Source organism: Cervus elaphus, chromosome 23 (assembly GCF_910594005.1).
Source record: "Cervus elaphus chromosome 23, mCerEla1.1, whole genome shotgun sequence".
Classification (NCBI taxonomy): domain Eukaryota; kingdom Metazoa; phylum Chordata; class Mammalia; order Artiodactyla; family Cervidae; genus Cervus; species Cervus elaphus.
Window position 1 is genome coordinate 7380032 of NC_057837.1, and position 26131 is coordinate 7406162.

General features: G+C 38.6%; 1 protein-coding gene across 1 annotated transcript in view; it reads right to left on the minus strand.

Annotated features, from left to right (window-relative positions):
• The window catches only part of SEL1L2 (SEL1L2 adaptor subunit of ERAD E3 ligase), a 109787-nt gene that overhangs the window by 83376 nt on the left and 280 nt on the right, over positions 1-26131 (minus strand). The gene's annotated exons all lie outside the window — the stretch shown is intronic.

Sequence of the window (26131 nt, forward strand, 5' to 3'; positions counted from 1 at the left end):
ATTACTCAGCTTCAATTACTGAAAAATTATTTGATGAACAGCAAAAATGTCACCCTACATATTTCCTGAAGTAAAACATGTATGTACATGATACATTCACCTTTTACAGACTGAAGAACTTGACTCAAGACAAATATAGAGAAATCAAAATTTTACATTTCCAATATATGAGTTTGTCCTTTAAAGCAGGTTGTCAATGTTCTAATGTTCAGTTCAGTTCAGTTCAGTCGCTCAGTCATGTCTGACTCTTCGCGACCCCATGAATCGCAGCACACCAGGCCTCCCTGTCCATCACCAACTCCGGGAGTTTACTCAAACCCATTTCCATTGAGTCGATGATGCCATCCAGCCATCTCATCCTCTGTTGTCCCCTTCTCCTCCTGCCCCCAATCCCTCCCAGCATCAGGGTCTTTTCCAATGAGTCAACTCTTCACATGAGGTGGCCAAATTGTTGGAGTTTCAGCTTCAGCATCAGTCCTTCCAATGAACACCCAGGACTGATCTCCTTTAGGATGGACTGCTTGGATCTCCTTGCAGTCCAAGGGACTCTCAAGAGTCTTCTCTAACACCACAGTTCAAAAGCATCAATTCTTCGGTGCTCAGCTTTCTTCACAGTCCAACTGTCACATCCATACATGACCACTGGGAAAACCATAGCCTTGACTAGATAGATCTTTAGTGGCAAAGTAATGTCTCTGCTTTTTAATATGCTATCTAGGTTGGTCATAACTTTCCTTCCAAGGAGTAAGCGTCTTTTAATTTCATGGCTGCAGTCACCATCTGCAGTGATTTTGGAACCCCAAAACATAAAGTCAGCCACTGTTCCCACTGTCTCCCCATCTATTTCCCATGAGGTGATGGGACCAGATGCCATGATCTTAGTTTTCTGAATGTTGAGCTTTAAGCCAACTTTTTCACTCTCCTCTTTCACTTTCATCAAGAGGCATTTTAGTTCCTCTTCACTTTCTGCGATAAGAGTGGTGTCATCTGCATATCTGAGGTTATTGATATTACTCCTGGTAATATTGGTTCCAGCTTATGCTTCTTCCAACCCAGCGTTTCTCATGATGTACTCTGCATATAAGTTAAATAAGCAGGGTGACAATATACAGCCTTGACATACGCCTTTTCTTCTTTGGAACCAGTCTGTTGTTCCATGTCCAGTTCTAACTGTTGCTTCCTGACCTGCATACAGGTTTCTCAAGAGGCAGGTCAGGTGGTCTGGTATTCCCATCTCTTTCAGAATTTTCCACAGTTTATTTTTGACTTTTAAAAAAATTAATTTGATATGTTTTATCCTTTCTCTCACTGATGAACTTTAGCACTTAGTCTCATAATTCTGTTTACTTCCTAAGCCAGATCTTATAGAAACTGATCGGGTTGTTTGATATTTAGTCCTCTGTCAAATTAGAGAAACAGTTGGCAAATTCTAAATGAAAATCCAATAAGTACATGGTGCCAAATGCATTAATATAAAGCATATGAAAACTTTTAAAGATTATGTATATTTCAAAAAATTATACACATTAGGATTGCTCTTTAGATTCAGAATGTAAAATAAATTATCCCAAAATGAAAATGTTTACTACAAATAAAACTTTCTTTATCCCAAGTTTGCCAAGTAATCATTTGGGGTCATGAATACTCATTATCAAAGGCAACATACAGCATCATGACCCACCATTCAGACTTTGAGTCAAACAGGTCTGCATTCAAGTCATAATTTTATATTTATTTCATTAATGTGTTGTGCTAATCAAATGAGATAATCTAGGTAAAATATTTGGCATAGTACTTAATACATGTTCAGTATGTTTAGATGTTAGCTATAGATAATGGCAACCCACTCCAGTATTCTTGCTTGGAGAATTCCATGTACAGAGGAGTCTGGCAGGCTACAGTCCATGGGATCACAAAGAGATGGATATGGATATGACTGAGTGACTAATACACTAATATATAAAATATATAAAAATAATAACAATTATTATTATTATATGAAGCTTACTTCTTTAAAGGACTCAAGATGCCTTCAAGATAATAGTACTTGTAAATATGTATTTTAAAAGGACTATGATAAATAAAGAATTATTAGATTTAATACTCTATTAGAATTTATTAATGCTGTGCCTATTTGCCTTTTTCTCAATTAAGCACTTTCTTTGAAACAAATTAGTCTAATTATATTTGTGTTTTAGAAATCAGACAGTGACTGATACTACAGTCAATGTCTACTAGCTTAAAAATTCCATTAACAAGAAGTAGAAAAAGCAATGTGATTTGATATATTCCCATTATTATATTCAAAGTACAGACAGTAAAATTAAAGTTAGTATGTACAGAATGTACAGACACAGAATAAGAAGTACAAAGTGTCATGTGTATTAGAGTAAGAAAAGAAAATTATGGATATTAAATGGAATAAAGTATGTATTATACATTGGACCAGAAAATCAAACTGTCAGTTGGTCAAAAACTAACATGAAAATTACAGGGCTAAAAGCAGTTATCAAAGGTAAAATAAATGTAGTTAAAAGAATTAGTGAAATGGGAGGAGATATAATAGTCTAACTCAAGGAACAAACTAATAGCTTAAAACACAAAAAGAAGACAAATGTAGTTGGTCATTATTTACAAGAAAAGATGCACAATTAAAAAAAACTCCTTTGAAATTCATTTCAAAATATGTGTTTCTTTTCTAAATATTAGGCTTCTAGGTTTTCATGTAGGTAAAACAAAGTTTTGATGGGCTACCAGGGAAACCATTCTGCTGCAAAAAGTACCTTGCACAATGTTTTCTAGTAGATATTTATATTAATTGAGAGACATCTGTGATTGTTGGAGACCTCTTGCACTTTCATTCTATATGAACATTGATACTGCCACAGAGTTTAGCACTCCCTGAGAAAAACACAGTCTACTGGGTGCAGGAAGAAAATATTAGGCTCTCTACTTATGTGGAATTTAAAAATATCTTTTATAATTCCTACTTCTGGGGTGTGTTTTATAATAGACTAGATCAGTAGTAGGGGACTTCCCTGGTAGCTCAGAGGGTAAAGAATCCGCCTGCAATGTGGGAGACCTGGGTTTGATCCCTGGGTTGGGAAGATCCTCTGGAGGACGCCATGGCAACCCACTTCAGTATTCTTGCCTAGAGAATCCCCATGGACAGAGGAGCCTGGTGGGCTACAGTCCACGGGGTTGTGAAGAGTCAGACACGACTGAGCAGCTAAGCAGAACAACAAGATCAGTAGTATATCACTCTTATAAATAATGTGTATAACAGCAGAATATGCCATCAAAACGTTTTGATATGGAGTTAGCTCTGGAAGGGGACTAATGTTTTATTCAGCTCTAGAACCGTAGCTCTAGGTATAATTTATTTATCTATTTACTTAAAAACTTTTTATTGGGGTATAGTTGGTTTACAATGCTGTCTGAGTTGCAGGTGTGCAGCAACATGAATCAGTTCTGCATATACATGTATCCACTCTTTTTTAGATTCTTTTCCCATATAGGCCATTACAGAGTGTTGAGTAGACTTCCTTGTGCTATACAGTAGGTCCTTATTCGTTATCTGTTTTATACATAGCAGTGTGTACGCGTCAATCCCAATCTTCCAATTTAACCCTTCCCCCTTTCACTCCCTGGTAGCCATAAGTTTATTTCTATATCTGTAATCTAACTATAATTTATTATAAGTCAGTTGGTTTGCATAATTTAGCTCCACTCTCCTTAGCAACCCAGCAAGATAGTAAGCACAGAATATCTGTATTTCTATTTTACTGGTGAGGAAACTGACACCAAATGAGCATGAGTAAACTTGTTCAAGGTCCCATGGCAGAGTGGATTCAAATGCAGGTATGACTCCAGAACCATCCCTCTTTTTACCTACTGAGTCTCCAAACTTTATCAAAGGATTGATGATTGATCAAATTGCAAATTCTACAATGAGATAAACTCCACTGTCTTTATAAAAAATCAATTTATGCACAATATTTTATATGGCATATCTATTTGTATAATGTGAAACATACATTTTTATGTACATAAGAGCTTCCCTATTGGGTTGGGAAGATCCCCTGGAGAAGGGAATGGTTGCCCAGTCCAGTATTCTTGCCTGGAGAACTCCATGGACAGAGGAGCCTGGTGGGCTACAGTCCATGCGGTTGCAAGACTAGGACATGACTGAGTGACTAACACTTTCTTCTTTCATTGAGAAAGAAGGATTTTGAAAAAGTAAGGAAGAAACTAGCACTACAGCTCACTGCCTCCAAAAGAATTATTGATGTGCCTTTTAGGGGTATGGAGTGAACCTGAACAACTTTATAGAATATCCACAAAGTTTTAAAAGAGTCGTGTTGAAAAAAACATCACAACTTGGAGTGAAAGAGACTGAAATAGGAGAGGCTTCTGGGCATCTATCTTTCAATGAGTAGGAAACAGGATGAGAAAGCTTCTCTCTTACAAGCATGGGTCATTTCTTACTGAGAAGGAAGAACAACCAAGAGGGCAGAGCTGAGAGAGTGTTGCCCAGAGCCCAGAAGAACAGAAGATTAGGCATATATTTCAAGAGAGTAGAATTGGGCCCTAATCAAGGAACTCTGCCTACTCTTGGAGTATAGAAACTTGCCAACATGCACCTGGCTGGATTTCCAAATTGTCATGGACCAGTAACAATTGTACACTTCTCCCTTCTCCTTTTTGAACATCAGTGTCTACGGTAGTGTGGTTTTTCTATCTCTCCAGTATACATTGGTACCTGAGGAAATGGGCGGATAACTTGCCTTTTTAGTTCACAAGTGTCTAAGAACTGTAACCAAGGAACCTCACTGACATCTTAACCTGATGCAGATTATGAGATTGTGGATTCTGAGCCTTATGCCATGACTGGATGAGACACAGACAGTTTTGGAAGGGGAAGGGAGAGGATCATGTGAGAAAGAGGTGAATCATCAAAACCTAGGGTAGACTGTTGTAGATTACCACATCAACCGCCCCAGTGAATCACAATAACCCATGTTCACGCCCCTTTAGTGCTTCCTTGGTGGCTCCATAGTAAAGAATCTGTCTGCCAATGCAGGAGCCATGGATTCAATCCCTGGGTCAGGAATATCTCTTGGAAAAGGAAATGGCAACTGACTCGAGTATTCTTGCCTAAGAAATGCCATGGACAGAGGACCCTGGGGTCTACTGTTCATGGGGTCACAAAAGAGTCCAACATGACTTAGTGACTTCAGTTCAGTTCAGTTGCTCAGTCATGTCCTACTCTTTGCGACCCCATGAATCGCAGCACGTCAGGCCTCCCTGTCCATCACCAACTCCCGGAGTTTACTCAAACTCATGTCCATCGAGTCGGTGATGCCATCCAACCATCTCATCCTCTGTCGTCCCCATCTCCTCTCGCCTTCAATCTTTCCCAGCATCAGGGTCTTTTCCAATGAGTCAGCTCTTCAGATCAGTTGGCCAAAGTATTGGAGTTTCAGCTTCAGCATCAGTCCTTCCAGTGAATATTCAGGACTGATTTCCTTTAGGATGGACAGGTTGGATCTCCTTGCAGTTCAAGGGATTCTCAAGAGTCTTCTCCAACACTACAGTTCAAAAGCATCAATTCTTCAGCATTCAGCTTTCTTTATAGTCCAACTCTCACATCCATACATGACCATTGGAAAAACCATGGCCGTGACTAGACGGACCTTTAGTGGCAAAGTAATATTCTGCTTTTTAATATGCTGTCTAGGTTGATCATGGGAGAAGGCAATGGCACCCCACTCCAGTACTCTTTTGCCTGGAAAATCCCATGGACAGAGGAGCCTGGCAGGCTTCAGTCCATGGGGTCACTAAGAGTTGGACATGACTGAGCGACTTCACTTTCACTTTTCACTTTCATGGCAACCCACTCCAGTGTTCTTGCCTGGAGAGTCCCAGGGACGGGGGAGCCTGGTGGGCTACCGTCTATGGGGTCACACAGAGTCGGACATGACTGAAGCGACTTAGCAGCAGGTTGATCATTACTTTTCTTCCAAGGAGTGAGCGTCTTTTTATTTCATATCTGCAGTCAGCATCTGTAGTGATTTTGCAGCCCCCCAAAAGTAAAGTATGCCACTGTTTCCACTGTTTCTCCATCTATTTGCCATGAAGTGATGGGACCGGATGCCATGATCTTTGCTTTCTGAATGTTGAGCTTTAAGCCAACTTTTTCACTCTCCTCTTTCACTTTCATCAAGAGGCTCTTTAGTTCTTCTTTACTTTCTGCCGTAAGGGTGGTGTCATCTGCATATCTGAGGGTATTGATATTCCTTCCAGCAATCTTGATTACAGCTTGTGCTTCCTCCAGCCCAGCATTTCTCATGATGTACTCTGCATAGAAGTTAAATAAGCAGAGTGACAATGTACATCCTTGATGTACTCCTTTCCCTATTTGGAACCAGTCTGTTGTTCCATGTCCAGGTCTAACTGTTGCTTCCTGACCTGCATACAGGTTTCTCAGGAGGCAGGTCAGGGGGTCTGGGATTCCCAACTTAGTGACTAAACAACAACAAATGCTCCTTAACCATGTGATTTGGCCCAATCCTCCCATCAAGAGGTGGAGATTATGTTTCCTATTCTTTGAATGGGTTGCTTTTGTGACTTGTTTCAGCCAAAAGAAATGTGGCAGATGACATTAACTTCCAAGGGTAGAACTTGGACCATTCAGTCTCTTTTACTGTCTTGGAAAAATGCCTTGAGATATCATACCTGAGTAAAAGAGCATATGGAGAGAGAGACCCAGCTGTCCCCACTGACCACCAGCTGAGTGAAGCTGCATGAGTGATCTCAGGTGAGACCAGTGGGAAAACCACCCAGTCAACCTCGAAGTGAATTACAACAAATAATAAATCATCGTTTCAAACCTCTGAGTTTGGGTTTTTTGTTATGCAGCAATTGATAACTAAAATAAGCTTGTTTCTTCAGCCTACTAGGACTCCTTGGATAGAATTCTCAATTCTCAGAAGCCACATTAGACCAATACATGATGCCAAAATAAATCATATATATATAAAAAATTCATAGCATTGAGAAAAGGATTTGAAAAAATAACATCCCCAAATATTGCCTTGATCATTGTTCTTTTCAGACCTACTTTCTCTTGAAAGGCTTGATATAATTAACTCCTGCCTTTACCATGAAATCCTCCAGTTTGGCTCACCTCCTTTCTTTCCAGGACATGGTTTATCTTCCTTTAAGTGAACATCAGGATAGCAGTTAATGTGACTTTCACTGACTTAGGTTCTGCAAAAAACACTTCTATCTTTAGGCGGGATCTGCCTGGGGAGTTAAAGTCAAATAAAATCTGTTTCTTTATTCATACAACACTGACAAATGAAACTAAACAAAGTATTTTATTGATTCTCCTGTCCTAGTTCTCTAAAATGGTGCTTTCTGCCTCACTATGATCTTCACCTGATTCATTTGGTGTAAAAAATATTAGCAATTGGTTTCTTTCCAAGCTTCCTTTTTGACCCTGCATAGTACACTGGCTTCTGTGACTTTACACTACCCTGGATATCATTTTTTCTTTCAAACCCCTATGCTAGAGCTTCTCAGCAGTTTTATATCCACTAATGACTGTGTATTTCTCAATGCTTGGTCCTCACCTTTTCTCTCTGGTGTGATCTAAGGGCTGAGTGCGATCAGGAAGGGCTTTGAAGTGGACAGATGGTGAGTGCAGGAGGTCATGAGCTGGGAAAGGATAATGTGCTGATTCCGGGACAAGCGACAAGCAGCCACGTCAGAAGTAAAATTGTGGGAATCAAACTGCGATGGCTGGAAAGCATGGAAACACAGGTTACAGGAGAATCCAGAGAAAGAATCAGGTTGGGCAGAAGTGAGACAAGTGATGAGCCAAAACCAGGCAACGAGGACAGTTTGAAAACTTGGGACTAAAATCATGGGGGTAGGTCAGGGTGGGAACAGAAGTGTGTAGATGAGCGAGAAATGCGTAAACAACTGTGGAAATGTAGGAGTAGGAAGACTGAGGGTTGGCACCTGTATGGGTCCAGAGATTATTCTGCAAAAGCATTTTTGTGGGGGTGAGTATTGGTTTCCTGTGGAAAGTGTAGCAAGAATGAGATCATCATCACTTCAGGCCTGCTTTCTTATAACAGTCCTCTAACAGATTGAATAATAATTTATCTAATACCATACAGAAATGGTATAGACCTAACAGAAGCAGAAAATATTAATAAGAGGTGGCAAGAATACACAGAAGAACTAGACAAAAAAGATCTTCATGACCCAGATAACCACCATGATCACTCACCCAGAGCCAGACATCCTGGAATGTGAAGTCAAGTGGGCCTTAGGAAGCATTACTACAAACAAAGCTAGTGGAGCTGATGGAATTCCAGATGAGCTATTTCAAATCCTAAAAGATGATGCTGTGAAAGTGCTGCACTCAATATGCCAGCAAGTTTGAAAAACTCAGCAGTGGCCATAGGACTGGAAAAGGTCAGTTTTCATTCCAATCCCAAAGAAAGGCAATGTCAAAGAGAGTTCAAACTACTGAACAATTGCACTCATCTCACACGCTAGCAAAGTAATGCTCAAAATTCTTCAAGCCAGGCTTCAACAGTACATGAACTGTGAACTTCCAGATGTTCAAGCTGGATTTAGAAAAGGCAGAGGAACCAGAGATCAAATTGCCAACATCCGTTGGATCATCGAAAAAGCGAGAGAGTTCCAGAAAAGCATCTACTTCTGCTTCATTGACTACACCAAAGCCTTTGACTGTGTGGATCACAACAAACTCTGGAAAATTCTTCAAGAGATGAGAATACCAAACCATCTTACCTGCCTTCTGAGAAATATGTATGCAGGCCAAAAAGCAACATTTAGAACTGGACATGGAACAACAGACTGATTCCAAAATGAGAAAGGAGTACACCAAGGCTGTAGATTGCCATCCTGTTTATTTAACTTATATGCGGAGTACATCATGCAAAATGCCAGGCTGGATGAAGCACAACCTGGAATCAAGATTGCCAGGAGAAATATCAATAAACTCAAATATGCAGATGACATCACCCTTATGGCAAGAAGCAAAGAAGAACTGAAGAGCCTCTTAATGAAAGTGAAAGAAGAGTGAAAAAGTTGGCGTAAAGCTCAACATTCAGAAAACTAAGATCATGGCATCCGTTCCCATCACTTCATGGCAAATAGATGGGGAAACAATAGAAAGAGTGAGAGACTTTATTTTCTTGGACTCCAAAATCACTGCAGATGGTGACTGCAGCCATGAAATTAAAAGGTACTCCTTAGAAGAAAAGCTATGACCTAGCTAGACAGCATATTAAAAGGCAGAGACATTACTTTTCCAACAAAGGTCCTTCTAATCAAAGCTATGATTTTTCCAGTAGTCATGTATGGATGTGAGAGTTGGACTATAAAGAAAGCTGAGTGCCAAAGAATTGATGCTTTTGAACTGTGGTGTTGGAGAAGACTCTTGAGAATCCCTTGGATTGCAAGGCATTCAAGCCAGTGCATCCTAAAGGAAATCAGTCCTGAATATTAGTTGGAAGGACTGATACTGAAACTCCAATCCTTTGGCCACCTGATGTGAAGAACTGACTCACTGGAAAAGACCCTGTTGCTGGGAAAGGTTGAAAGGTGGGAGGAGAAGGGGTCGACAGAGCATGAAATGGTTGGATGGCATCACCAACTCAATGGACATGAATTTGAGTCAACTCTGGGAGTTGGTGATGGACAAGGAAGCCTGGTGTGCTGCTGTCCATGGGTCAGAAACAGTTGGACACGACTGAGCGACTGAACTGAACTGAAATGAATCTAATTTTCATCTGATTTACGTCTTCCCTCAGAATAATTCCACCCAAATACTGTTTCCGGCAATGCATGCATAAGCTTAGAAGCCCTTAAGTCTTATTGCACAATGGCTAACTTCCTATTTTGAGTTCTGGTTTCCTAATCAGGTTTAACTCCACATTCACAACTATTTTTCAAATCCAAATAATCTCTGCTTCATTAGCTACTAATTATTGGTTTTTTTTTTTTAAGTTCTTCCCTTAAATTTTAACAATTCCTATTGAAGAGACTAAATATTAAAACTGTTAATAAAAAATATGATGTTAGGTCACTGATTGTCTTTTGTGAGATACTTAGTTTTGGACATCATCAAGAATGATGTTTAGAAATAACATTTCATACCTCCTTTTTAAAAATTTTATACATTTATTAGGACAAAGGATAATATATGTTGGAAGCTGGGGAGAGTTGAGTGTATGCCTTAAGGAATAAATTAGTGATGGAGACACAGACAAACCTGAGACCCCTGACTAATAATCTGTGCTTATGCACAATCCTGCCAAATTAACAAGTAGGAACAAAATCTCTGCCATTAAAGCCTCTGCTGACGTAAGACCATTTCATCGCTCTTTTTCACAACTGGAGTGTAGTTGCCTCACAATGCTGTGCTCGTTTCTGCTGCACAGGGAAGTGAATCAGCTAAGTGTATACACAGATCCTCTCCCTTTCGGAGCTCCCTTCCCTGCACACCCCCACTTCACCCCTCTGCGTCATTCAGGGTACCGAGCAGAGCTTCCTGTGCTGTGGGAACTTCCCACTAGGTCTCTCTCCTACACATGGTAGTGCATATATGTCAATTCCCAATGTGTCCCGTCACCTTCTCCCCCTCACATCCCGTCTACATGTCCATTCTCTGCGTCTGCAGCTCTATTCCTGCCTGCAAATGATTCATCTATACCATTTTTCTAGGTTCCACATGTATGTCTTAACATGCGATATCTGTTTTTCTCTTTCTGACGTACTTCACTCTATATAGTCTTCTTACTTAAGCCATGTGACCTTAGATAGTTTAACTTCTCTGAGTCTCAGTTTTGTATAAAATGGGAATAGCAATACTATATGTACCTCTTAGAGCAGATGTAAAGACAGGATAGAATTAAAGTGTAATGTTCAGTGTTTTACCTAATACATGACAGCTAAATAATAAATGTCAGTATAATAATAAATATAATAATAATAAGTGTCTCTTTCTCCTTTTCCAAAGGCTTATCTTTTAAAAGAAAATGGTAGTAGCACCTGTGAGATAAGTACTTCCCTCACCAGAATAGAATTAAGAAACTATACAGGTTTGTTATAATAGCATATAATTCTGCTCTTGGATCTAAAGTTCAAACAAAATGCTTTTAAAGTTACTACTGAAAACTTAGAATCAAAGAATCTCAGTTTTGGAATCGTCAAATGAAATTACATAGCCACAAAGACAAATTTTTTGAAAAATTTTACACAAACATGTGGCTTTCCTCTTCAAAAAAATTTTTTTACTGTTGCTATGCTTCATTTCTGCAACAACTTTGAATTAAGTAGTTCTATTCATGAAGTTGTGTTATTTTTAAATCTTTATATAATATACTGTTTTTCAAGAACAAAGATGACACAGGACTATATAACATTACCATTCTTTTTTCCCCCTAGCTACCAATGGAATTTTTATCCTTTTTGCTCTACCATTAGAACATTACAAATCTGGGAACAGGCTGACCAAGTTGAAGGTGCCTTTAAGTTCATATGTTCTTATATATGTAGAATTAATTGACTGATTGAGACCACAGATGTAATTGACTGGTTACTTTTAGCAACCTGATATGGAGGATTTGTTTTGAGTATTATAAGTAGTTTCAGAGCAGGTTTAGAACTATTGGAGCTTTTAGTTCATATGTCCTTATTTATCAATGTGTCTTTCTTTAAAAGTAAGAAAATGTGGATTATCAGTAGAGCAAGGTAATATGATTCAGAGGTCTTTAACTATAGTCTTAGTTCCCCTTGTAAATAGATGTGCTAATTGATTTGGGATGAGGCATTTATGTTTATCACATCTTGTCTTCTCCCATGATCTAAATGTATAACTTGGGGTGATTAAAATTACTTAAATAATTAATGCAGTAGGGATCAAAACTGACAGAAGTTGAAAGAAAGATAATTTATCTGGGCCTATTAAATCAACCAACACAGGAAGTAATCATGTAGAACATTCCTAAAGCTTTTCTGTGGTATATTTTGTATATTTTATACAAATATACACTTTATACAAAATATATATTTTATACAAAGATATATTTGTAGAAAACTATGTATGTGACCTTAGAAATGTGTAGTAATCTTGATACTGTAAGCACTTGAGGTAATATTCAACATCTACTTAATGTGGAGATAAGAAAGTAGTTTGTGGCTAATTCATGTCAATGTATGACAAAAACCACTACAATATAGTAAAGTAATCAGCCTCGAACTAATAAAAATAAATGAAAAAAAAAAGAAAGTAGTTTGTTTATATGTAGAAATTTTTTGTTAATCATTCTTGAGGACTTCTGACATACTAAAAGTAAAATCCAGAATTTCAGGTTTGGAAGAGAGTCATCTCTACAATGATGTTACATTTCATTAGTTAATGGATGAGTTCAGTCTGTTCAGTCTGCTCAGCTGTGTCTGACTCTGCGATCCCATAGACACATGATATTCTCAAGGAATTTGCTGTTACAAACAATAATACTGTAATGGATAATCCTGAACATGTTTTCTGTGAAACATGTATAAGGGTTTGCTAGAGTAAACAACAAGAAATAAATTTGCTCACTTAAGAAGTAATATACCCAACTTAAATTTTAATAGTCATTGGTATATTCTGTTCAGTTCAGTCGCTCAGTCATGTCCAACTCTTTGCGACCCCACGGATTGCAGCACTCTAGGCTTATCTATCAATCACCAACTCCTGGAGTTTACTCAAACTCATGTCCACAGAGTTGGTGATGCCATTCAATCATCTCATCCTCTGTCATCCCCTTCTCCTCCCACCTTCAATCTTTCCCAGCATCAGGGTCTTTTCAAATGAGTCGGTTCTTTGCATCAGGTGGCCAAAGTATCGGAGTTTCAGTTTCAACATCAGTCCTTCAAATGAATATTCAGGACTGATTTCCTTTAGGATGGACTGGTTGGATCTCCTTGCAGTCCAAGGGACTCTCAAGAGTCTTCTCCAACACCACAGTTCAAAAGCATCAATTCTTCGGCGCTCAGCTTTCTTCACAGTCCAACTCTCCCATCCATACATGACTACTGGAAAAACCAAAGCCTTGACTAGACAGACCTTTGTTGGCAAAGTAATGTCTCTGCTTTTTAATATGCTATCTAGGTTGGTCATAGCTTTCCTTCCAAGGAGTAAGCCTCTTTTAATTTCATGACTGCAATCACCATCTGCAATGATTTTGGAGGCCCCCAAATTAAAGTCTGTCACTGTTTCCATTGTTTCCACATCTATTTGCCATGAAGTGATGGGACCAGATGCCGTGATCTTAGTTTTCTGAATGTTGAGCTTTAAGCCAACTTTTTCACTCTCCTCTTTCACTTTCATCAAGAGGCTCTTTAGTTCTTCTTCGCTTTCTCATAAAGGTGGTGGCATCTGCATATTGGCATTCCCCAAAAAGCTACACTGACTTATAATTCCACACATGGTATACCAGAATATTAATTTTTCCTCACTCTAACAAACATTTTCAGCTTTTTCCAGTGTATTGAACTTTGCATAGAAATTAATGATTAATTAATGACCTGGCAAGGTTAATGATGTTTTCACATTTAGGGGCATTTGTAAAATATATCCTTTCCAAGGAACTGACTGTTAGATATTTAGCCCATCTTTCTATAAGGCTTTTAAAAATACATACCTTTAGGAATTCTTTATATATTCTGGATATTATTTGATTAATATTAATATTATAATATACCACCCTTATGGCAGACTTTTTAAATCCTTCTGGAATCAACTTTTGAGATTGGTATCAAGCAGAATCTAACATTGTTTCCTAAATGAATGGACACTTTGACAACAGAATTCATTACAGTCAATCTTTTACCATTACATTAAAAAACCTCTTTTCAGGTACTAAATTCTGATTTGTACACTGGTCCATTTTAAAACTCTCTGTTCTATTTTCTTTATCTATTTGTGTATTCTTCTGCTAATACTCTAATTACTGCAGATTTTTAATTGTGTATTATACAATCTGGTTGCACAAGAACCTCTGTGCAGATCTGGGATGGGTCTTTTCTCAGTCTTCTTACTTGGCACTCAGTGGAATTTAATCTAAAAATGTGAGTCTTCTTTCACATGTGAGGACTTTTACTTCTTTATTTCTTTCTCTAAGTGCTTTTTCTCTTTCTGGAAATCCAATTTTGTGGATTTGTAACTTTGGATTGTTCCTCCAAGGCCTTTAACCTTTATTTTATACCTGTCTTCTCTGTCCATTCACATTGTGGCCTAAGATAATTTCTCAGGTTGATCTTTGAGTATCCAAGTTTCTCGTCAGCCCTCAATTTTGCTATTCAGCTTTGAGACTTTGTTTTCTTCTTCTTCTTCTTTTACCATTATTTATTTCATTTCCAAAATAGCTCATCTTCCTTTTCTTCATTAAGACCTGCTCTTGTTTCAAGGATACAATAACCTCTCTAAATACATCTTATGACAATCATTTTATGTCTTAAAGTCTTCAACCATCTGTCCCACTTGTTCTGTTTCCTTAGGTGTTATCAGGTGTGTATGTGTGTGTGCGCGTGTGTGTGTGTGTTTGTGTGTGTGTGTAGGCTGATGCTTTTCTCTCATGGTGTTAGTTTTCCTCAAATGTTTGGTGAGTCTTGATTATATTCTTGTTGGACTTCGATTTTCCCTCTTAAGCTGTATGTGAATGCTGTAACAATGAACTTAGCTTGCCACCAGTAACTTAGTGTTGCAGGACATGCTATTAGGATGTGACAGAAGCTAGTCTTCTGGGATAGAGGTTCCCCGAGCATCACTAGACATTTGCAGCTGTAACCTGTATTTCTGGCCCAAGTGCCCACTCCAAAATGCCCCCACTTAATGGTGCTTTGCTCCTTGTGTGCTTAATTATTTTATTAAGTACTAAAAACCTTATCTGAGTGAATTCTTTGAGACTTACAATGAAATTGCCTTCCTGTGAAGAGAACATGAATTTGCTTTTGCCAAGTGCCTGAGGCACTATAATACAGGACCATCTTAGATCTAGTACTAGACTTAGAGTACCTGGGATCACCAAGTCTGAAAATCTCCAGGAGGGCTAGAGATCACAACTTCTTAGAAATGTATTTTTTCTTTTTCCTTTTCTCCCTGCTCTTCTAAGTGTCAAGACTCTGCAAATCCCTGGAATTTGGAAGGGGTATATTTATTTCTGGTTTGCCCTTGTCCTAAGAGTATAGCACTTTAAGGATTTAGGTTAATGTTGACAAGGTTTCCTATTAGACTCCTCACCTCGGACAGCTCTTGAGGACTAGATTCCATCCTCCTTGCGTTGTGAGGCCACTAAAACCAAAGCCCAAGTTTATCTGGCTCAGGGCAAAAGCTGTTTTGGTGTTCAGGTATAGGGCTGGGACCACGGTAAGGCAAGTCCTGGGCCTTCTCAGGTATTCTTTATTTACTTCTTTCATTCCAGCAATTTCTTATATATTTTTTAAAAATCTGGTAGTCCTTTACTAACTTCTCAACTCATTTGTATACTCCTGTGTCATGTTTTTCAGTGGGTGGGTTAGTCCAAATAAGCCCTCACCTAGGCTTTTGTTACTGGCAATCAACCTTTTTCTTTTCCTTTCTATCCGGTGGGAGTGCTATGTAGTGATGAGGGGAGTAGGGGTCAGAATTGCTAGGCTGCTTCTAATGTTTTCAACCAACAATCTTTTCTTTTTGCCCCGGGGCTTCTCTTCTTTTTCCTAAATCCATGTGTACATTTCTTTTTTCTAGCCATATTCTCTTTTTACATTTTTTGGCAAAAGTTTCTTCTTTCAATGCATTTCTATTTCTTCTCCTTTAGGTATTCCTAATTCCATTGCAGCCATGAAACTAAAAGATGCTTACTCCTTGGAAGGAAAGTTATGACCAACCTAGATAGCATATTAAAAAGCAGAGACATTACTTTGCCAACAAAGTTTCATCTGGTCAAGGCTATGGTTTTTCCAGTAGTCATGTATGGATGTGAGAGCTGGACTGTGAGGAAAGCTGAGAACTGAAGAGTTGATGCTTTTGAACTGTGGTGTTGGAGAAGACTCTTGAGAGTCCCTTGGACTGCAAGGAGATACAAGCAGTCCATCCTGAAGGAGATCAGTCCTGGGTGTTCATTGGAAGGACTGATGCTGAAGCTGAAACTCCAATACTTTGGCCACCTCATGTGAAGAGTGACTCATTGGAAAAGACCCTGATGCTGGGAGGGATTGGCGGCAGGAGGAGAAGGGGACGACAGAGGATGAGATGGCTGGATGGCATCACTGACTCGATGGGCATGAGTTTGAGTAAACTCCAGGAGTTGGTGATGGACAGGGAGGCCTGGTATGCTGCGATTCATGGGGTCGCAGAGTCGGACACGACTGAGCGAAGGAACTGAACTGAACTGAATTCAATTTTCAACACAGATATTTGTTTCTCAGGACTGATGATCTGTTTTCTTAAAAAAAAAAAAAAAAAAAAAAACCAGAAACTCCTCTGTGAGGGAAGCTGCAGGGTATATATTACTTTTTCCAATCTGGGAATATTCCCCTCAGTCCCTGGTAACCTCAGCTCCAAGTCTGTGGGGTAGACTTAAAGAAGTCTTAAAAGAAACCAGTTTTCCTTGCCTACCATATCTCTTTGGTGATAAACTATATAAATAAAATTAGATGGCTACAGCTAAAAAAACACAGTAGTAATATTACAAAATCAACAAAAAAACTGATAAAATGCCACTGTTGAAGTTTATGTAATTGTCATTCTGCCAAAACGACTGGTTGAAAAGCAAGTAATGCAAATCAATCACCTAGCTGTTTGTTCTATACAGAAGCAAACATATATACACTACATTTTAAAATATTTGGATAATTGATTGAATTTATATTTTTCATCTGGTTGTTTGGTAGTATGTAGAAATAGCTCATGGCAAGTAAATATGATAATATTCAGAGCAGTCTACTTTGGAGAATACATAGAATAACAAACAGGTGATAGGAAGTAAAAAACTAAAAAGCAAAACTTGATTCTCTTTGGAGGATTTCAGTTTTACTAAACTCTAGATTTTAGAGTTTTGAAAATGTGTAAATCTAGAATAATAAAAATATTTACATGACTTATTTCAGAGGTTTTGGAAATGTATTTTACAAATTTTTAAAGTGTTACATGGGTATTAGTTATGATCCTATTTTACAAGTGCTAATTGTGCATGTGCCAAGTTCTGCAATAAGTTATAAGAAATATTAAAGGTGGGGAAAACACAATCTCTACATTCAGGTAGTTGACAGTTTAATGAGAAAGGTAAAAACTAACTCAATTGTGAGACTGGGATGCATAAGAAAATAAAGGCACAATTTTCTATGAGGAAGGGCTTGGGAACGCTTCTTATTGGAGGAGTAGAACTTGAAATGGACCTTGAAAGATTAGTAGGATGTTATGCTGTGGTGAATTATTTTCACAACTCTGGCAGATAGTCCTATCACATGTAAAAACATTGAATTAGATGATTCTTAGTGCATCCCAGGTGGCTGAGATGGTAAAGAATCTACCTGCAATGAAGGAGACCTGGGTTCAATCCGTGGATTGGGAAGATCTCTTGAAGAAGGGAATGGCTACCCACTCCAGTATTCTTGCCTGGAGAATTCCATGGCGGGCTACAGTACATGGGGTTGCAAAGAGTAGGACACAACTGAGTACCTTACACTTTCTTTCTCCAGTGCATTATTAACCATATGATCAAGAATTTGAGGTTTTGCACCTGAGAACCCAGGATGCTGGGAGAGATGTTGATGCCATTAAGAAGACAAGAAACACAAGAGAGAAACTAACTTGGAGAAAAAATGGTCAATTTAAGATGTTTGCCGATTATACACTCTTCATGACAATCATGTAGCTGATATGCAGGTCAAGAGATCTGGAGGAAGGTCTAGGGTGTAAATGAAGCCCTGGGGAACTTCCCTGGTGGCCCAGTGGCTAAGACTCCATGCTCCCAATGAAGGGGGCCCTAGTTTGATCTCTAGCTAGGGAACTAGATCCCAAATGCTGCAAGTAAGAGTTCATATGTCGCAGCTAAAGTCCCTGCATGCCACAACTAAAGATCTTGCATGTCACAATGAAGATCCCATGTGCTGCAACTAAGAACTAGCACAGCTAGGTAGATAGATAAATTAAATATATAAAATAAATATAAAAGTCACAATTATTTAAAAAAAAATTGAAGCTTTGGGGCCTGGGAGAGAGTATCAGAAGCACAGAATATGAAGACCAAGAAAGCTATGCAATGAACTTTGGGCTTAGCATTTAAAGGGAGGGTTGAGGAAGACAAACCAGTGGAAGTGTCTAATAAGATCGTACAGAGGTAGAAGGGAAAAGAATACAGTGAAGAGTGTCAAATGCTGCAGAGAGTTTAAGTAGTAAGAACAGTAAGAGCCCCCTGGTTGGTAATCAATGGCTATTGGTGTTCTTTAAGAAAGCAGTTTCAATAGATGGGAAGTAGATCTTAGAATCAGTTAGGAACAGGTAGACGGCTATAGGGCTTCCCAGGTGGTGCCAGTGGTAAAGAACCTGTGTGCCAGTGCAGGAGACAGAAGAGATGTGGGTTCAGTCCCTGGGTCGGGAAGATCCCCTGGAGGAGGGAACGGCAAGCCACTCCAGTATTCTTGCCTGGAGAATCCCATGGACAGAGGAGCCTGGCAGGCTACAGTCCATGGGGTCGTGAAGAGTCAGACACGGCTGAAGTGACTCAACATGCATACACAGACAGCTATCACTGGCAGAGAGAATTCTTGGGGTAGGAGAGACATATGAGTCTTTGCATGGAGAAAATGGAGTTGGAAAGAGTGATTTCTAGTATGACAAAAGGACATGGCAAAAGAAGTTAGTTCCTCGAAGCAGACAGAATAACCAGAAATAAAGCTGATGCCAGGGCATCCATGGAGCAGCTGAGGGAGGGGTCCATCCTGCCCTAGATCCTCAGGTTGAGGGCTGCCTTCTCCCCACAGAGTGCTGTCCTACTGAATGGTTCCAAAGAGGAATAGTAACTTAATATAGAAACGTTTCAGATGACTCTAGGCTATGAATACAAGAAAAACATTTACATATTTCAGGACAATTCACAAGAGGAATGAGCTTCCTTACTGATCTCTAACATCACATAGAAACCGAACTTCTGTCTAGTAGTCAATGGTCACCCCATGACACTCCTGCTCTTTCCCGCTTCTCTGCAAGGAAAGATGCTCCAGATACTGGCAATTTATTTTTTCACTATTTAGCGGCATAATGTAAGGGACTGAAAAGAAACAAAGGTAATTGAAAACTCCTGGATTTCATGAGTTATTCAAAATATAATAGAACTGGTAACAAAAAGTAAGTTTCTGAAGCAGTAAGACATTGCCTACTTCTACTGCTTAGACCCAGCACCCTCTACAACATGTCCAGGACTTGGCCTTTACGTGGCTCCTCTCTGGACCCTCCAGGAATGTAGATGTGATTGCTAGGCAATTGCTTTCTGACCTCTGATTAGAGTGAGATTGATGAACTTCTTGCCTTTTTTAACTGGGAAAGACAGTTGCTGGGTGGCAGAGTAACAGGGGAGAGAGTTGCTGAGAACTTTCTATTTTAGTGTGTATTTCAATTTACTTTTACTTTATTTTTTTCAAATTGTAGAAGTTTATGATAGTGAGAAATTACTACCAGAAAGTGAGATAGGATAGAGAAACCTTGGATCCTGAGTGATCTAGAGCCAGAACTTCTGGCAATGTCTTCTCTCTGCCTTAGTTATATACCTTATGTGTGCATGTGTGCTAAGCTGCTTCAGTAGTGCCCGACCCTTTGCAACCCTATGGACTGTAGCCCACCAGGCTTCTCTGTCCATAGGATTCTCCAGGCAAGAATACTGGAGTGGCTTGCCATGTGCTCTTCCTCTAGGGGATTTTCTCAACCCAGGCATCAAACCCAGGCCTACTGCGGTTCCTGCATTGCAGGTGAATTCTTAACCGCTGAGCCACTGGAGAAGCCCCTATGTACCTTATATTACCTTTTAAACCAGCAGCTGAACGGGTAGGGTGAATAGAAAACACACTTTTAGTTTTATTTCAATTTTCTAAGGCACACTTAGGGATAGACTGCTCAGTCTTTCCATGAGCTTCAACTACTTCATTTTGAGCATTTACTAAAAGGGAAACCTAAGGTCAGTAACTATTTCAGAATGTTCCTGAGGTGAATGCAGAGTCAGGGAAAAATTTCAGTTATGGCATTATCCCTGTCTCAATAATTTCACACAAGTGAAGTCAAAGTAAAATGAACATAAGTGAAAAAAGCACAAGAAGGCAATATGCAAGCTCTCAAGGTATATGTGAACGTAAAAGGTGAGACCTGTTTTGCCTTGAAAAATAGGTAGAGAGTCAGGAAGAAAAAATAGAGTAGGTTTAAGGACTGATTTTTACATATAGACCTTCAGGTGTTTTAGCACTTGCTTGGAAAGCAACTGTCTTCTCCCCCATGAGTGCTTCCCTCATACCTCAGTTGGTAAAGAACATGGCTGAGTGCAGGAGACCCCAGTTCGATTCCCGGGTTGGGAAGATCCACTGGAGAAGGGCTAGACAATCCACGCTAGTATTCTTGGGCTTCTCTGGTGGTGCAGATGGTACAGAATCCACCTGCAATGCAAGAGACCCAGATTCGATCCCTGGGTTGGGAAGATCCCCTGGAGAAGCAAAGGGCTCCCCACTCTAGTATTCTGGCCTGGAGAATTCCAGGGACTCTATAGTCCATGGGGTTGCAAAGAGTTGGAAATGACTGAGCAACTTTCACTTCACTTCTCCCGTACGAACTTCTCCTTTGGGTCTCTCTATATACCTGCAACAGATAAATGATCTGTTGAAAACTCCTCTGACCCTGCAAAGTGTGATAATCCAGGAAGAGCTCTGTACTCATCATTGACTGTCTCTACTTGCTCTCCTCCTGTTCACTCCTACCAACTGAAATCAAGTTTTTTCTCTGCTTCTCTGAAAAAAGTGCCTTGGAAACATAAATATTCGCCAGCTATTAAATCCAGTGTTCACTCACTGGCCTTTCTTTCCCTTCCCTACCCTCTCTGGCATTTGGCACTATTGGTTATTCTCATCTACCGGGCTTGCTTTCGCTCTGGACTCTTATGACTCTCTTTAGTTTTGTTTTCCATCTGCAGTACTCCTTGGTCCCCACTCCTGTCTCAATAGTTGAAGTCCTCATTTCTTGTTTGGGTCATTTAATAGTCTGCTCCTGGTTACATGGTCATCAGAGTTATAGCCAACCCACCTACCGCTCAACTACTAAAGTCATTTTTTTTAAAAAGCATAATTCTACTCACATTCTTCAATGAGTAAACTCTTAAATGACTCCCTATTGCTCACAAGATCAAACCCAAGCTTCAAAGCCTATCACAGTCTTTGCCTACTTCTCCAGCCTCAAAACTTTGTGTTCCACGCTTATTTATAGACCATGCTGTTTTATTCCTCTACGTCTTTATTCCCTTTACATGGTCTAAGATGTTTTCCTCTTTTGCCTGCTTAGTGAAAACTCACTAATCTTTCAAGATTCAGTTTATGCCATTTCGTTTATGAAGCGCTCTGCTCCACAAACTGATAGAATTGGCCATTCCCTGATTTGTGCCCTATATATAGCACCTTATAAATGCTATTATTTAAATACGTATATGCTTAGTTGCTTGGTCATGCCTGACTCTTTGCGACCCCATGGACTGTAGCCCACCAGGCTCCTCTGTCCATGGGATTTTCCTGGCAAGAATGCCGGAGCGGGTTGCCATTTCCTCCTCCAGGGTATCTTCCTGCCCGGGGATTGACTGAGGTCTGCTGCATTGTATGTAGATTCTTTACCGCTTAGCCACGAGGAAGCCAAATACCTGCAACATTTTACAATTTATTCACTTATAACCTGTTTTCTTCTTAACTGCTCAAGGATAAGGATTGTGTCTTAGATAATCTTCACGTATCTCTGGCATATAATTTTTGTTATATTCTTCCTATACCCCTGACATATAACTTTTATTAAATACTTCTCTCCCTGCAAGTCAATGGCTTTTAGTATATTCACAGATCGCTATAATTTTAGAAGATTTTCGTTACTCCAACAGTAATCTTGTGTCCTTTAATTATAATCTTCCCAAGTATCCTACACCTCCCAGCCCTAGGTAGTCAGTAAACTATTTTCTGTCTCCATGGATGTGCCTCATCAGGACATTTCATTTACAGGAAATCACACAATACATGGCCTTTTGTCTAGTTTCTTTCATTTAGTACAATATTTTAATGATTATCCATATTGTACTTTCTTTTTTGCTGAATAATACTCCATTGTATGGATATACCAAGTTTTTTTCTTCACTCATTCGTTGGTGAAGATCAGTTTTTCCCCACTTGTTGGCTGCTATGAATAATTCTGCCATTTGTGTACAAGTTTTTGCATGGAAGTAAGTTTTATGTTCCCTGGTATATGTACTTAGGAGTGTAATTTCTGGATCATATGGTAATTCTATGTTTAATCTTTTGAGGAACTTCAAGTCTGTTTTCCAAAGCACTGTACCATTTTTAAAAATTGAGGTGAAATTCATAACATACAAGTAACCATTTTAAAGTACACAATTAAGTAATACTTAGTGTATTCACAACCATCATGTATTTTTATTTTCAAAACTTTTTCATTAGCCCAGAAATACACTTTATCCTCATTAAATAACTCTCCACTGTCTCTCTGCGTAACCACTGGCAACCACTAATCTTCTTTCTATTTCTATGGATTTGCCTATTCTGGATATTTCACTTGCATTTCATATAATAAAAATCAAATAACATGTGACCTTTTGTATCTGGCTTCTTTCACTTATCATAACATTTTTGGGGTTCATCCAACTTGTAGTATGTTCCAGTACTTCATCCTTTTCATGGTTGAATGATATTCCACAGTATGTATACACCACAATTTGTTTACCTATTCATCCATTATTGAGGTCGTTTCCATCTTTTTTTTTTTTTTTTTCGTTTCCATCTTTTAACTATAAAAAGTAATGCTTTTATAAGCATTTATATACAAACTTCCAGTGTGGACATATGCTTTCACTTCTCTTGGGAATATTCCTAGTAGTAGAATTGATGGGTCATTGGAATTGATGAGTCATATGGTAATTCTTTCCAAATGTGGTGCTGGAGAAGACTCTTGAGAGTCCCTTGGACTGCAAGGAGATCATACCAGTCAATTCTAAAGGAAATTAACTCTTAACATTCTTTGGAAAGACTGATGCTGAAGCTGAAGCTCCAATATTTTGGCCACCTGATGAGAACAGCCAACTCATTGGAAAATACCCTGATGCTGGGAAAGAATGAAGGCAACAAGAGGAGGGGGCAGCAGAAGATGAGATGGCTAGACAGCAGCACAGGCTCAATGGACATGAATTTGAGCCAACTCTGGGAGACAGTGAAGGACAGAGGAATTTGGCATCCTGCAGTCTAAGGAGTCACAAAGAGTTGGACACAACTTCAGTCACTACTGAACAACAACAAATGACAATTCTAAATTTAACTTTGTGAGGAACTGCCAAACTGTTTTCCACAGTGGCTGTACCATTTTACATTTCCATTATCTATGTGTGAGGGTTCCTATTACTCCACATCACTTCCAAATCTTGTTATTTCCCTTTTTTTAATTATAGCCATCCTAAATGAAGCTCAGCTGGGGAAGACGGGATGCTGAGCTTGTGGAAAGTTGCGTTATCAGCTGGTGAAAATGACTCCATGTTCTGGCCCCTTTGGAAAACACCAACGTACAAGCTTGCCTGCTTCTTGCCACTGGTTTCTGTCTCTCTCCATCTTCACTTCCACCTACTCAACCTTTTCTCTCCTTTATTGCCTTCTCCTGAGGGTGACCAACCTTCTAGGTTTACCCGGGACTGTCCCATGATTGTATATAATGTAATATTTCATTGTGGTTTTGATTTGCATTTTCTTAGTGAGCAATGATGTTGAATATCTCTTTATGCACTTGATGGTCATTTGTATATCTTTTGGAAGAATATCTAAATCCTTAGCCCATTTAAAAATGGGGTTTAAAAAACTGGGTTGTGTGCTATTTTGTTGATGAGTTGTCAAGATTTTTTTCTTATATTCTGAATACTAAACCTTTACAGAATATGATTGTCAACATTTTCTCCTATTCTGTAGGTTGTCTTTTTAGTTTCTTGATGCTGTCTTTTGAAACATAAAAGTGTTTAATTTTGGTGATGTCCAGTTTATGATTTTCTTCTTTTTGTTTGTGCTTTTGGTGGCATATCTAAGAAATCATTGCCTAATCTAGGGTCAAAAGATTTATGTCTATATTTTCCTCTAGGAATTTTAAAGCTTTAGCTATTATATTCAGGTCTTTAATCCATTTTGAATTATTTTTTATATAGAGTGTGAGGTAGGTATCTGACTGTAGTGAGATAGGTGGGTCTCCAGCTGTCCTCATCATATGTTGAAGAAATTATTCTTCCCCTTCCCCATTAACTCAATATTTTGGCATCCTTGCCAAAAATTGATTGATGATAAATGTGAGGATTTATTTCTGAATTTTTAATATTTTATTGATCTATATAATCTATCCTCATACCAGGACCACACTGTCTTGATTACTGCAACTTTGCAGTAAGTTTTGAAATTGAGAAGTATGTGTCCTCTTCTTTTTTAAAGAAGAACATTCATTCCTATACTAATTTTCAGATTTTGTTAATTTTTACAAAGAAATAAGCTGGGATTTTGGTAGGGATTACATTGAATCTGTAGATCAAATTGGAGAGTATTGCCTTATAATATTAAGTTAAGAGTATCTTAACAATATTAAGTTTTCCAATCCATGAACATGGGAAGTGTTTTCATTTATTGAGATTTTCTTTAATTTCTTTCAACCACTTTTTCAGTTTCAGAGGATGAACTTTGTGCTTCTTTTGCTATTTTTATTTCTAAGTACCTTATCTATTTTGATGCTATTACAAGTGGAACTAATTTCATTTTTGGTATATTTACTGTGACGGTATAGAAATAGAATAAATTTTTGTCTATTAATCTCTTATCCTGCAACCCTGCCAAACTCATATATCAGTTCTAATATTTTTTAATAGAAAATCTTAGGATTTTCTGTGTATAAGATCATGTCTTTGGTAAATACAGAGAGGTTTACTTCTCCTTTCCCAACCTTTATTCCTTTTTCTTATTTAATTGCCTTGGCTAAAACCTCCAGTACAATATTGAATAGGAATTACAGGACAAATGAACAAGAACAAAGATGTCTTGTTCCTGATCTTAGGGGACCACTGGGAGAAAACATTCAGTGTTTCACCATTAAATATATTAGGTGCCAGTTTTTGAGGATGCCCTTTATTAGGCTGATAGGTGTTTTGATTTCTTATTTATTGAGTGTTTTTATACAAAAGGGAAGTTAATTTTTGTTACATGTTCTTCTTGCATCAACTGAGATGACCATGTGGTCTTTGTCATTTGTTCTATTGTTGTGGTGTGTTACAGCAATTAACTTTCAGATGTTATACCAACCTTGCACTCCTAGGTTAAATGCAAATACGTATTTCTTAAATTGAATTCATGATGAGCAAATTATGTAAGGACTGGGCAAAAATTAACTCAATAAATGGAAGAGAAGACTGGAAAATAATTTCCATTTTAAGATAGTCACTAATTAGGAATTATGGAAACTTTAAAAGTAGAATTGTTATTGTGGAAAGATTGTAAGAGACTATAAGAATATCAATTAAAGCACTTTACCACTCTTTGAGTCCTATAATTCTCATTTAAAATTCTAGAACTAGATCTTCATGATATTCTAGATTTAACAAAACTCAACAACCTGTGTCAAATATCCCTACTCTATAAAAATTACTATAGTGCTTTTCTCATAGACTGGATCAATGTCTGCCTCTCTTCTCTCTCTTTCAATCTTTTTCTCTCTCTCTGTTTCACACACACACACACACACACACACACAGATATAAACACATATCCTTCCCAGGTACTGTCTTAAATGAGAGTATCATTG